At 53.1% G+C, this 14,261-nt stretch overlaps 1 non-coding gene across 1 annotated transcript; it reads right to left on the bottom strand.

The window, feature by feature from the left end:
- Positions 1-8,524: 8,524 nt before the first annotated feature.
- LOC148647528 (U2 spliceosomal RNA) lies at positions 8,525-8,718 on the bottom strand. Its single transcript, XR_015926992.1, has one exon. It is a non-coding gene; the product is annotated as a U2 spliceosomal RNA (small nuclear RNA).
- Between the last annotated feature and the right edge of the window lie 5,543 nt (positions 8,719-14,261).

Below are 14,261 nucleotides of genomic sequence, written 5' to 3'. Positions count from 1 at the left end.
AGCAACGTCGCGCTTCATCCTCCTCCTGAGGTCCGCCAGGATCCTCTCCTCCAGCTCCCTCGCTCCCCACTCGATGTTGTGCCGGATGAGATTGTTCCTCGCGTCCCACAGGCCTTTCTTTGTGAGGGACAGCAGCAGCCACATCAGGAACTGCGTCCCCCTGTCCAGTCCGGTAGGTGCCAGCCCCAGCAGAACGTACTGGTAACTGAGCACCGCACCCGTCCCCAGGAGTTGCATGGTGTTGTCCATTCTGCCCCACACCGCCTTGGCGAAGGGGCAGCTCCAGAACACGTGCTCCTGAGTCTCCTCGACGAAACACGTGTCCCGGGGGCAATGCGGATTCCTGGTAAGCGAGTGTCTGTAGAGGACCTCTCTGGTAGCCAGTCTCTTGTGTACGGCCATCCAGTTGAGGTCCTTCAGTTCGTTGTCCAGTTCTTTAGGCTGCGTCCTTTCCCAGACTTGTCTGGGAACTCGCAGCCTTTCGTCGGCGACCAGATGCCCCCTCACCTCTTTGTACAGAGCTCTGTGGTTGGTGCAGAGCTCTGGCTGTCTCGTGGCCTCGTACCTCCTGCTCCACTTGACAGCGTGGGTGTAGAACTTTGGTCGCCTCTCTGCCTTGGGCCCAGTGTTTGACCACTGGACCAAGTGCCTCATCGGGATGGAGAGCCACAGCCTGACAAAGTACTGGTACTTGTGGCCGATGGGCTCCCGCAGCGCCCGACAGAGGTTGCAGTAAAAGATGCAGTCGAGTTTCAGGGGGAAATGTGGGACATCTCGACCCCCTTCCTCGACCGGCTGACACATCCGGTTTCTCGTGATGTACTCGTACCTGCCGCCCCAGACGAAGCCGAAGATCATCCCTTGCAGCGCTCGTCTGAGTCTGGCCGGCAGCGGGTACACCACCGCCAGGTAAACCAAAGCCGGCAGGACGTCTGCTTTCAACACCATCACTTTCCCTGTGTAGGACAGCGACCGCGTTTTCCACAGACCCAGCTTCGCGTTCACCTTGGCGATCCTCTCAGTCCAGTTGTTGGTCTCGTTGTCCTGGCTCTGGAAGGAAACCCCCAGTATTCTGAGGGGCTCCGTGCAGAGCTCGAGACCCTCCGGCGCCGTCGTCCTGTGCTTCCAGGGTCCGAAGAACTTCAGTTTGCTCTTTCGGCGGTTGAGCTTCGACCCCGAGGCTCTGGAGTATTGCTCCATGACCTGCAGGGCCCTCCTCAACCCCCTGTCCGACCGCAGGAACAGCGTCGTGTCGTCGGCGTACTGGGAGATCTTCAGGGTTTCCCCCGCGCCTCCCGGTATCTCCAGGCCGTCGATGACGGGGTCCCGTCTCACCGCCTCTGCTAAGGGCTCTGTGAAGAGAACATAGAGAAGGGGTGAAAGGGGGCAGCCCTGTCGTACTCCGGATTCCTGGGGAATGAAATCCCCCAGGTTTCCGTTCACGTTCACTCTGCTGCCCACGTCAGAGTACAGAATCTGAATCCAGCGGCTGAAACTCTCTCCGAAACCGAAGCGTTCCAGCACCCTGAACAGATAGCTGTGGTTCACTCTGTCGAAGGCTTTCTCCTGGTCCAGGCTGACCACCATCATGGGCACGTTCCGGTCCTCGGCCCAGGCGATGGCGTCTCTGGTCAGCTGGAGGTTCCAGCTGACGGATCGCCCCTCCACCCCACACGTCTGGTCGCTGTGGATGATGTGGGGGAGGGCGGTTCTCAGTCTGCCGGTCAGGAGCTTGGACAGGATCTTTACGTCCACGCAGAGCATCGTGATCGGCCTCCAGTTTTTGAGGTCGGCGGCGTCTCCTCCCTTGAAGAGCAGGGAGATGACGCCCTCCCTCATGGTGTCTCCGAGTTTCCCCCGGCGGAAGATCTCCTGCGCCACTTCCACCAGATCTGCCGCCAGGGTGTCCCAGAAGCAGGTGTAGAATTCCTTGGGGAGTCCGTCCGGCCCCGGCACCTTGTCATTCTCCATGGACAAGAGCGCCGCCTTCAGCTCCTCGGCCGTGATCGGACCCTCCAAGTCCTCCCTCACCTCCTCCGGTACTCGTGCCGTCAGCCCCTCCAGAAAAGCATCGCCTGCCTCCACCTCCGTCTGCTTTTCCGAAAAGAGCTCCGTGTAGAAAGCGGTGGCCGCCTCTACTTTGTCGCTCTCGTCCAGCACTTCCTCTCCATCTCCCCGTCTCAGGCTGTGGATCACCCTCTTTTTCTGGGCTCCCCGGACCTGGTTGAAGAAATAGGAGGAACAGGTTTCATTATTTTCGTAATGCTCCCTCTGTGCTTTGACGAGGAAAGCCTTGGCTTTCTCCGTGTGCAGTCTGCGGAGCCTCTCCTTCAGGTCCCGTGCCCGGGCTGAATTGAAGGCTCCTCCCCCGTTAGCCGAGCTGTACTCCTCCTCGAGTTGCCTCTGGAGTCGTGCAGCTTCCTTCCTCTCCCTGGCCGCCTTCCGTCTGCAGTACGTCTGCGCCAGGGTTCGGGTCCTGTCCTTCACCGACTCCCACCATTCCACCACGGAGCTGTAGCCGTCTCTCAGGTCTCCCCAGCTCGCGTAGTCTTTCCGGAACAGTGCCCTGAAGTCGTCTTCCTCCAGTATCTCCCGGTTCAGCTTCCAGTACCCACGACCGAATGCCGGCAGGCTGGTGTTAGCCACCACCGTCAGGCGCTCGTGGTCGGAATACCACGCCGGGGACACCATCGCCGACTCCAGGGAGCAGGTCGTGTGCACGAAGATGTAGTCCAGGCGGCTGCACACTCCCCGGGAGTTCTTCCAGGTCGGTCCGGCGTCGTTCGGGCGGCACCGTCTGAAGCCGTCTACTAGGGAGAACTGCTTGAGTAGCGACTCCAGCTCTGCCGAGCTAGCGTCGCTCCCCTTCTCCCGGTCGACGTTGAAGTCCCCGCCGAGCACCACCTGTCTGTTAGTGGTGCAGCAGCTGGCCAGGTCAGCAAACACTTCCTTCCGGATAGAGGGTTCCGTCGGAGCATAGACGTTAATCGCTCTCAACTTCTGCCCCCTCCAGTCGATGTCTGCGACCAGGATCCGGCCCTGCACCACCGAGAAGGAGGAAACCAGCGTCATCTCTGGGTTCCCGAGGAGGATTCCCACTCCGGAAGAGTGGACCCCTCCTACGCTCCAGCATGATTCTCCCTTCGTCCATTCCCTGGTGAATGTCAGCTTGTCGCTTTCATCCTTCAGGTGGACCTCCTGTAAGAAACAAACTGAGAAAGACTTTGAGGCCAGATCATGAAAGACTCCCCGTCTTTTCACTGGGTCTCTCAGCCCTCTCACGTTAGTTGTTAAGAAGGTTAGTTTCACAGTCATGGTTAAACTAGTGAAAGGTAAACCTCCTCTCTGTACTTACAGTAGAAACTTGGGAGTCTACATCTGGGCACTGTTTAGCCTAGATGTAACTCCTCTCGTTCGGGTCCTGGGGGGAATATACTGGGCTCCCTCCAGGTTTCGCTGGGGACTGAAAGGAAAACATGCTGGACAGGTCCAGCCCTACCATCAGTCCGGGCTCCAGGGCGGCTTCAAAATAATCCTCGTCGTCCTCGAGGATACTCTCAGCCACCGCTTCGGGGAGGCTCCTTTCTTCCCTCTCTCGGGGGGTTTCGGGGGCCTCCAGTTTCTCCTGGGCCTCGAGGGAAGGGGGCTCCAGTTCCTGGGCTGCCTCTTCCTTTTGTCCCTGGGCCTCGGGGGAGGGGGTTACCTCTTCCTGGGCTGCCTCCTCCTTTTGTCCGTGGGACTCGGGGGAGGGGGGGTCCGTTTCCTGGGCCTCGGGGGGGAGGGTTTCCATTTCCTGGAGCGCCTCCTCCGGTTGTTCCTGGGCCTGGAGGGAAGAAAGTTCCGTTTCCTCTAGGATGAGGAAACGGTTTTCCCTTACCACTCTCTTTTTCTGTCCTTCTGAAGGTGGGTCCGCCCTGGGTCTCTTCTCCCGCTTGCGCTTTCCCTTTTTGCTGGGAGTTATCCAGGGCCCTTCCTCCGGTCGGCCATCTTGTCCCTCTTCCTGGCGGCCATCTTGTGGCACCGATGCGGCTGGGGGTGTGGCCTCGGCAGTTTCGGGTCTCAGCGGGGGAGGTGCGGGTTCTTTGTTCTCAGCCCTCTCCCTTTGTCTGGAGACCGGTTTCTGCCTGCCGGCTTCCACCACCTGCGCAAACGAAGGTTTGCTTACCTTGCATTGGCGAAGGAGGTGTCCCTCGGCGCCGCATCCGTCACACTTTTTGGCTGCCCGGCAGGTTTTTGCCAGGTGCCCGTCCTCATTGCAGTTGTGACATCTGACGATGTCACATGTGTTTGTTTTGTGGCCGGACCGTCTGCACTTGCTGCAGAAATCCGGCATCCTGGGGTAGTAGAGGTACCCCCTGTCGGCTCCGATGTTGAAGCGAGCCGGGGGGTGCTGGAAACCGTCAACGCCCTCTGGGTCCTCCTTCAGGAGGACTCGGTACTGGCGTTTGCCGTACCAGACGCCTTCGTCCCTGACCTCTGTCGGTTTTCCCACTACGGTAACATACCTCCCTAGGTACGCTGTTACCCGCTCCGCTGGTACATAGGGATTGTACGTGCAAACCGTAATGGTCCTCTGGTTCGTCTTCCTCATAGGCTCCGGCCTGAAATCAGAGAAACCAGGGTGCTTACCTTTCTCCCTGACCAGTCTCGTTGCCTTTTCGTATGCCGCGTCCGTGGCCATGTAGGCCTCCATGTATCTCTCTGCCTTGTTGTCCTGGAGGCAGTAGAGATCGCCGGCCACCAACTGCAAGATCCCTCGCAGGAAGGTCATGAAAAAGGCCTTAGCAGTCGGCATCGGCTCCGTCTTCTTTGTCCAGTGGAACCGGATCAAAGTCCTCTTGTCCGCCATCTCTGAGGGAGAAAAAGGGAACAAAGGGAAAAAAAAGAGGGAAAGAGAGAGAGCAAAAGGAGCAGCGAGGGAGCCCTGGCCTTTGTCCTTGTGGGCAAAGCCCAGCTAGGTGCAGGCGCAGGAGGAGAGAGAGAGGAGAGCGGAAAGTGCTTCCGGGTCTCAAGGAAGAAAGCAAGCACCGCGGGCAGGCCACGTGTACCTGCTCCCAGCCAAGAGGCCAAGGAGGCAGAGAGAGAGAGAGCGAGAGAGAGAGGGAGCGGATAGCGCTTCCGAGTCTCGAGGTGGAAAGCAAGCACCGCGGGCAGGCCACGTGTACCTACTCCCAGCCAAGAGGCCAAGGAGGCAGAGAGAGAGAGAGAGCGAGAGAGAGAGGGAGCGGATAGCGCTTCCGAGTCTCGAGGTGGAAAGCAAGCACCGCGGGCAGGCCACGTGTACCTACTCCCAGCCAAGAGGCCAAGGAGGCAGAGAGAGAGGGAGAGAGAGAGAGAGAGCGAGAGAGAGAGGGAGCGGATAGCGCTTCCGAGTCTCGAGGTGGAAAGCAAGCACCGCGGGCAGGCCACGTGTACCTACTCCCAGCCAAGAGGCCAAGGAGGCAGAGAGAGAGGGAGAGAGAGAGAGAGAGCGAGAGAGAGAGGGAGCGGATAGCGCTTCCGAGTGATAAGAACAGATTTTTTTTTTTTTTTTTTTTTTTATTATACAAAATACAAAAGAAATTCCAAAAACTCCAAAAAACAAAACACAATCCCAAAAACACAGTAATCACAATAACAACCAAAGTCATATCAACCAATAATTCTGTTAAACACAAAATTCCATTCAATAGTCAACTAACAAAACCTTCTGCATACTAACAACACTTCCCATTCCATTCTCAACAAATTATTACACAGAAAAATCAATACACAACACAAATCTGTTCATATCCCATTACATAACCTCAAACCCCACTAATCTCCATAATCCCGCCCCCTATGCAAACTAAACAAGATCCCTTTCCCAAACTTACAATACATTCATTTTCTTAACCTCATTATATACAATCAACGCCCCATCCCAGTTTTCAAAACCAATTCACCCCACAACATCATCTCATTTACATTTTTCACCCCTTATACAAACTATTCCAATAATCAAAAATCATTTATCAACCAATACAATAACTTTCTTATACTAATACATATTCAGGTCAATTAATAACAAAAACAATACACAGCAAAAACAATATCACAGCTCATCATTATTCAGTTCCACCATTTCTAAGCAACCCACCCTATAACCCAAAACCACCACAAAACCACTCTCACCTTACCATAATCCCACCCCTTATGCAAATATAACCCTGACCTCTGAAAAAAACTATAACTTAGTTCTCCATCACCCCTTCCCTTTCTTTTTTCCTTTTTTCCTAACCGTCTGTCCCACCCTTACCTTCCCCTTCTTATTTTTCCGTACCTTCTTCTTCTTTAGCAGTCTTTCCCCTCCTTCACTTTGCACTAAATCAAACTTTATTTCACCACCCATTAACCTCATCCAACTAAGTCCACTCTTCCCCTCATCCTCTTCCTCTTGTCCACCTTCAGTTTTTGTACATCCTTTAAACACAAAAACATCAATCGCAACTTTCCCTTCATTCTCCGACGCACACACCACACCTTCCACATTCCCATTCTCACTGTCAGTTTTCCCACTTTTACCATCTTTAGACACAAAACCATCCCGCACAACCGCCCCCTCACTCTCCGACACACTCACCACACATTCCACTTCAGACTCAGTAATTAAACCCGTGTCCACATCACTATCCTCGATCATTTCACTCTTTCCCATATCCACAACACTCCTCCCATCTCGCCTCTCCGCACAATTTCTATAAAAATGCCCAACCTCCCCACATGCATAACACTGTACCTCCCGCACACAGTCCTTCGTAACATGATCCTTTGATTTACAATAATTACAATACAACTTTTTACATTGCACAGCGAAATGACCCCGAGTCCCACATCTCCAGCACGCTAAGGGTTGTCCTGGGTAAACAAGGTACCCTCTTCTAGATCCAATGGCGAAAAACGCTGGGGGGTGAACAACTCCCCCCTCCTCTGTCGCACTCAGACGCAGTCTCACCCAGAACTTCCACTTCCCAGTCCACACATTGTCTTCATCCCGTTCTTGCTTCCCCGTCCCCTGCAGAACCACAAACTGCTGCAAAAAAGAAACAATGTCCTCCTCTGGAACAAAAGAATCAAACATCAGCACAGTCATACATTTTAATTCCCCAGCAAACAATGGCTCCACTCGAAAGAGACTCAAAGGAGCCTCCTCCTTCCTTGCCTGCACCGTGTCCCATAAATCAGAACAAAGAGTCTCCGAAACCATAGATACCTCAAAAATACCTCTGTCACGAAAATCTAACAGGCAAAAAATATCCTCCATTCGAACATCCAAAGCACGTTTTAGAACAAAAGACTTAAACTTATCCCTTGTCCACTCTGCCAGTCCATCCCGACCTCTCAGGGAAAACCGGAGGGTGTTCTTCCGTCGCTCGTTCCTTGCCCAGGGATGTCCAGCCATCGTTCCAGCAACCAGGTCACAACACGCCGTCTGATCCACCAGGAAATCGCCACCGTCGTCCAACTTCTCCCGCAGCACAGCAATCCTCCTCGTCACGTCAATTCTCCAGGCTTCCAACTCTTCAATCCAGCATCACTCCATCCGGTCCATCCAGTCGTTCCCCTCGCCTTCCCGACCCCCTGGACTAAGACCTCGGAATTGCGGGCTTGCCGGCTTAAACCTTGATCTTAGCCAAAAGGCCGAGAAGCGATGCCCACAAAGGCGCGGACCGACGCGCGGGCGTTCCGCTGGCGCACAGTGGCGCAGGCCGACTCCTCTGGAGCCCGGGACCCGCGCAGCTGCCGGCCTCCCTGCAGCCAGAGGCCTGCCGCGGGACTCTGCTCCCCCTCTCTCTTGCCTGCCCGCCTGCCTTCCTGCCAGTCCCGGGCGGGGGCCCTGCTCTTTGATCTTCTGTCAACGGCCCGACAACGACCGCAGCCGCAGGGGGCGCCAGCCGCCCGGCCTCCTTAGCTTAGGCCCCTCCCACCGGCAGCAGCTGCGCCCAACCGGCTGCAAGCCAAAGCCGAGCGCCAGCACCTGCGGGCAGAGGCAAGGGGCAGCTCTCTCTCGGGAGGGAGGGAGGGACGGGGACGCGCGCGCACACACACACGCCTGCCTGCCGAAAAAAAAGAAAGAAAAGGTGGATATACTAAGTTTTTGGGAGGGAAAACGCCCAGCTGTCGAAAGGGGCCCGCCTGCAGGGACGGGGACGGACACACACGCAAGCAAGCAAGCAAGCAAGCAAGCAAGCAAGCAAGCAAGCAAGCAAGCAAGCAAGCAAGCCACGCCTGCCTCCCTGGGAAAAGGCTGAAAAACCTAAGTTTTTTGGAGGGAAAACGCACGGGAGCCGAAAAGGGGGCCGGCCTGCTTGCCCAGAGAGTCGAGACGCGGGAAAGCGCACAGAGGGAGCACGGGAACCGAGAGGGCGAGAGAGAGAGACAGAACACAGAGACACACAGATGGGGGACGAGGGACGAGACCCGAGAAGAAGGAGCTCCAGTCCACTTCGCTCGCTCGCTCGCTCGCTCGCTAGCTACCTACGTCTGTCTTTTCACCGCTGAGAGAAGGTGGTGCACCGCTCCCGGAGGCGCTGCAATACCGGGCCGATGCGTGGAGAGGACGGAGCAAGCTCCTGATCCAGCTCCCTGTTCCAAAAATCCGTTTAATATGTGGTCCCCCGATGGGGGACGTATCAGATATTAAACTGATAAGAACAGATTTTTTTTTTTTTTTTTTATTATACAAAATACAAAATAAAACACCAAAACTACAAATACATAAGTCCAAAAACACAATCAAAAACAAAAACAATTACACAGCTAAATCAAAGGTATCATAATCTCATCCCTTATATAGACACAACCCACCCCAATACAATTCCCTTGCTCAAAAACAAACCCACAATTAACATGAAGCAGATATGCGTACATAAAATAAACAACTTACTTGAAAAACACAGTACATGATTTCCAACCCCAACCCAATTTACATAATCCCGCCCCTTATGCAAATTACCTACCACCCCCAAATTCACCCAACAGTCTTATTTACAAATTACAGGAACATTAAAGGACCTAGACTATTTCCAATCCCAGATATCCACTATGGATTTCCATTTCTCCTTTGCGGCATGAAAACCCCATCTTTTTATGTCCCCTTCTACCAACCCTCTCAAATTCCATAAAAGCCTTCTATATAACCCATCTACTGTACAAACAATTCCCCTCTTGACTAACAAATTCCTGGAATTCCATAACTCAAACTTAATTAAACTAACTAGCAACCATAACACAAAGCTCTTAGCGTTTGCCCCACCTCCCACCTTCAACCCATATAACACAACTGCAGGAAGTACACAGAAAGTGGAGGACAGGCTACTAAACAAAGTTTCACATTTGTTCCAGGTCCGCTGAGCAAAATTACAGTCCCAAAACACGTGGCTGATCGACTCCACCGCATGACACCCGGCTCTAGGACACTCCTGCTGCTTTGTCAGCTTATGTTTGAACAAAACCTCACGAACTGCCAAACGACCCCAAGCGGATAGCCAGTTCAAATCCATTAGATGGTGCTGTAGCCCTCTGGGCTGGACTCGCCGCCAGACCACGTTGGGGACGCCACCTACGAGGCTGGCCTCTTCAGCTTGAGTTACTGCAGAATAGAGCCGTCTGTGGTTAAGCAGGACCTGGTGATCTTTAAGCTCAGGGTGCTGTTTCAGCCAGTGTGTCGCATGCCGATAGTGCCATGGCAGATCGTTCCCATGAGGCAAACTGTTGGACCACTGAGCCAGGGCGCGCACGTGGCTAGATAGCCAGAACCTGACAAAATACTGAAAGGGATGTGAGACTGGGGAATGCAGAGCTATACACAGGCCAGACACATATATACAGTTTAGCTTTACAGGGAAGTTGGGAACTCCCCGTCCGCCTTCTTCCACTGGGCGATACATATCGACTCTGCGCACATACTCATATTTTCCCCCCCACATGAACATAAAAACCTCCCTTACCAGATATCTGTTGAAGCGCGCAGGCATGGGATACACCGATGCTAGATAAACCAGCACAGGCAGAAACACCACTTTCAGGATCAGGACTTTACCTACAAAGGACAGCTGCTTGTTCTTCCAGTGCGTCAGCTGCAGCCTAGCCTTCTCCAGCCTCTGGGACCAATTGCACCAAGCAGCATCCTGTGCCGTGAATAACACCCCTAGAATCTTAAGGGGCCCTTGACAGATGTCCAATCCATGCGCTGGTCCCAGCTGTTCTTTCCAAGGCCCGAAGAACTTGATCTGACTTTTCCCCCTGTTTAGCTTTGCACCTGACGCGAGGGAGAAGTTCTCGAAGACGTCCAAGGCCGCCTGTAGGCTAAGGTAAGAGCTGAGAAATAAGGTAACATCGTCAGCATATAATGCCACCTTAACTCTTTTTCCTCCACTCCCAGGTACGAGGATCCCGTCAATGGATGGCTCCTTCTGGACTGCCCGCGCATAAGGTTCCATATATAGTGCAAAAAGTAATGGGGACAGGGGGCAGCCCTGACGCACACCAGACTCTTGGAGAACCAGTCCTCCCAGGTGCCCGTTCACCAGAACTCTACTGCCAACCTGTGAGTACAGTATTTTTAACCAGCCCAGCATGACAGGGCCGAATCCCATCTTCTCCATCACTTGCCAGACAAAGGTGTGTGAGACATTGTCAAAAGCTTTTTCTAGGTCCAAGCTGGCGATCAGCAACGGGACGTTCCTGTTCTCGGACCACGCTATCACATCCCGTACTAGTTGGAGGGTCCAGCTGGCACGCCGACCTCGAACCCCGCAGGTTTGGTCCCAACCGATCACATGAGCTAGGACCCCCTTCAAGCGGTTTACCAGCACTTTAGCGATCAGCTTATAGTCCACGCACAACATCTGCAGCGGCCTCCAGTTCTTAAGGTCCTTTGCAGGTCCTTTTTTATACAACAGTGTGAGGATTCCCTCCCTCATAGACTCACACATAGCCTTCCTACGAAAGATTTCCTCCGTCACCTGAAGTAAGATTGGCCCTAAGATATCCCAGAACGTCCGATAAAATTCGGCTGGTAGTCCGTCTTTACCTGGTACCTTACCAGCCTTCATGCCGAGCAGAGCGTCGCCAAGTTCCTGCAAGCTTATAGGAGCCTCCAACTGTTCTTGGGCTTTGACAGGAACCTGCGCTGTAATACCGCTCAGCAGCTTTGCACCCATGGCCTCGTCCACCGTCTTTAGGGAAAAAAGACATTGGTAAAAGTGCCTCACCACTTCCAGCATCTCCTCACTACTAGTAACTATTTTCCCCTCCGAAGTCTGAATGCCAGTCATCACACTGCGCTTCTGTCTCTGACGAATTTGCCGGAAGAAAAAACTGGAACATGTTTCGTGAGATTGTATGAACTGCACGTGGGCTCTGAACAGGTAACTCCTTGCCTTTTGCTCGTGATAAGTGCGCAGTTCAGCTTTAGCTGCTGCAATATCTTCAGGGCACACTGACATATCCTTATTACACTGGGAAAACAAGGTGTTTAATCTTTCCTGCAGCGCCCTGCCCTTCTGCCGCTCACGCTTGAGCCTTGCTCTGCCATAAATTCTGGTCTCCTTTCTAATTTTCTTTTTTAAGTGTTCCCACCAATCAATCAGGGGAGTCCCCAGATTCCTCTCCTTCCACCATGTTTGCAATTTGTACCTCATTACCTTGACATATTCGTCTTCTCTTAGGTTCTCCGTATTTAACTTCCACACCCCACGCCCAAACTGGTTCCTTAAATGTGGAAAATGGGCCTCTACTAGGGCATGGTCAGAAAAACCTACCGGCAGCACCACCACCTTCTCCACAGGTACGTCCAGTGAGGCGAATACATAATCAAGGCGTTTCACAGTACCTTGAGCGTTCCTCCACGTGGCCTCTGCTTTCTCCTTTCGGATCCGGTAGGCGCAGTCGTAAAGTCCAAACTGTGCTAGAAGAAGATTGAGCTGCTTTGCCCCTGGATCCCTCTTATCTTGGAGGTCCACGTTAAAGTCTCCTCCCATGATGATCCATTTGTTGGTAAGGCAAACAGGATAAAGTTCCTTAAAGAAATCTGCCCGTAAAGCCATCATTGCCGGGGCATACACACACACACACCGAAAGCAATTCTCACCCGAACAAATATCCAAATATAAGGCTCTCCCAGGCACTACATTCACACATTTCTCCACTATAAAATTGCGATTGCCAAATAAAACTCCAACTCCCGAGGAGTGGACACCTCCGATATTCCATCTAGAATCTCCTCTGTCCCACTCACGAGTGAACTGTATGACGTCTCTTTCATCTTTTAGATGGACTTCCTGCACCAAACAAATATCAAAAACCATGGTTTTCAGGTAAGAAAAAAAGGCCGTCCTCTTTACTAAGTTCCTTAAACCCCGAATATTTAAAGTTAATATTTTCAACATTAGGGGGCAGTAAAAAGGCTCATCAGCTCCATGTAGGCTTGACGCACTGACGCCTCCCTTTGTCCCTGCAAATATAGTTTATCTATTTTACCTCCTGATCGCGTACAGCCAACTGACACTCCTTCATGCAACCTCAGCACACGTCGGAAGTTTGACGGCCGGGGCGGGTACTGCACGTTTCCGTTCTTCCAGGCACAGGCCTCCAAAAACTGCAGCGGGACCTCCAGAATCTTCAGCACTTTGTCAGGGCGCCTTTCCACCCCCACCTCGTACATCTCCTTCAGTTCTCCCTTGTCCCTTATCCATTTCTTTACAAAGTCACCCAACAACATCTTCTTATTGGTCGCATCTATCTGGTTGCGGCCCTTTACTTCGAGGGTTGAAATCTCCTCACCAGAGTGCTCACAACGCACGACAATCCCTGCCGGAGATAGCCCTTGCTCATTGAAGGTCCTAGGCCAGACTATTTTGCTGGCCTTTTCGTCCCATTTACAGAACTTCTTGAACCTCATAGGTACCTCAGCGAATATAAAGACATCTCGTTCTTCTCTCTGCAGGGCGACGCGTGGCTGCATGTGTTCTTCTGAGGCTTCTGCCGAGGTCGGGGTCATCTCCGTTTCTGGAATGACAAAGCCTGAGGACATACCCGACTCTGCCGTAAGGGGGGGGTCACCCACACCACTTACCTCGCCCTCCGACCCTAGTGGAGTAGATTCGGCCTGGGCCAACGAATCTGTGGCCATCGACTCAAGGTATTCCATGGGATCTACACCCGATTTCTTCACCAAGGGCGGCACATCATTTTCCGCCTTTCTTTTCACAACTTTCCTGGCCTGGACGGTGTCCATGGCCTCCTCTTCATCCACTCTGTCCCCCCAGTCTGACCCTACTTCCTCCGCAGAGGGCAGGCTTGATTCCTCAGCCAACGCTCTTATATGCTCTAGCGCGGCGAGCGAGACCCCACCTTCCTCCTCTGCGCTCCCCAGGACCTCCTCAGCACTCACCGGAGCCTCCGTCTCTTCTTCGCCGCTGCGATCTTCTGCTGAGGTAAGTGCTGTTGCCGTCTGCCTGTGGTCCGTTACCTCCTGCCCTTGATCCACACCCTCAGGTTCCATCACCTCCTCGCCAGCGTCAGGGACCAGCGACGCCGGTGCCGGGCCCTCTGCTGCATCTTCTGCCTGGTGAACTGAGGTAACACTTGCTGCCGATGTGCCACCCGCCACGGCTGCGAAACTCCTACCTTTCTTTGGGCACGCCCTGTAAATGTGCCCAGAGACCCCGCACAAATTACATTTCGGCTCAGCCCTGCACATGAAGGTGCTGTGCCCCACAGTATCACACCTTCGACAGACCTCCACATCACAGTCAGCAGCATAATGGCCCTTCTGCCTGCATCGTCTACACGCCAAGGGTTGATCAGGGTAGTACAGATAACCTGTATAAGTTCCAATTGAGAAGTTAGCAGGAGGGTGCAAGAGCCCATCTTCAGCACTAGGGTCCGCTCTGAAACGCACCAGAAATTTCCTTTTCCCGTTCCAGACTCTCTTCCTATCCATCTCCTTGATACCCGTGCCCTGAACGTCAACAAATCTTTTAAGAAAATTAACAATGTCTGCGTCTGGGGTAAAAGGGTTGTTCATATGGACCCATATGGGTCTCGCCTCCCGTGCAAACAAAGGTTCAAGGAAAAAATGAACAAAAGGTTCCTCCAGTCTGCGAGCAGTCAAAACAGACCAAACTTTCGTGCACTGTTCAGCAGAGTAAAGTGACAAATCAAAAATCTTTTTACCTGGAAAGTCCTGGAGGCAATAGATCTCTTCAGGCTGTAAGGACAAATGCTTGAAAAGGACT

The sequence above is a fragment of the Lepisosteus platostomus genome, chromosome 15 (assembly GCF_059453375.1).
Source record: "Lepisosteus platostomus isolate fLepPlt1 chromosome 15, fLepPlt1.hap1, whole genome shotgun sequence".
Lineage (NCBI taxonomy): Eukaryota > Metazoa > Chordata > Actinopteri > Semionotiformes > Lepisosteidae > Lepisosteus > Lepisosteus platostomus.
This window is presented reverse-complemented; position numbering and strand designations above follow the sequence as displayed.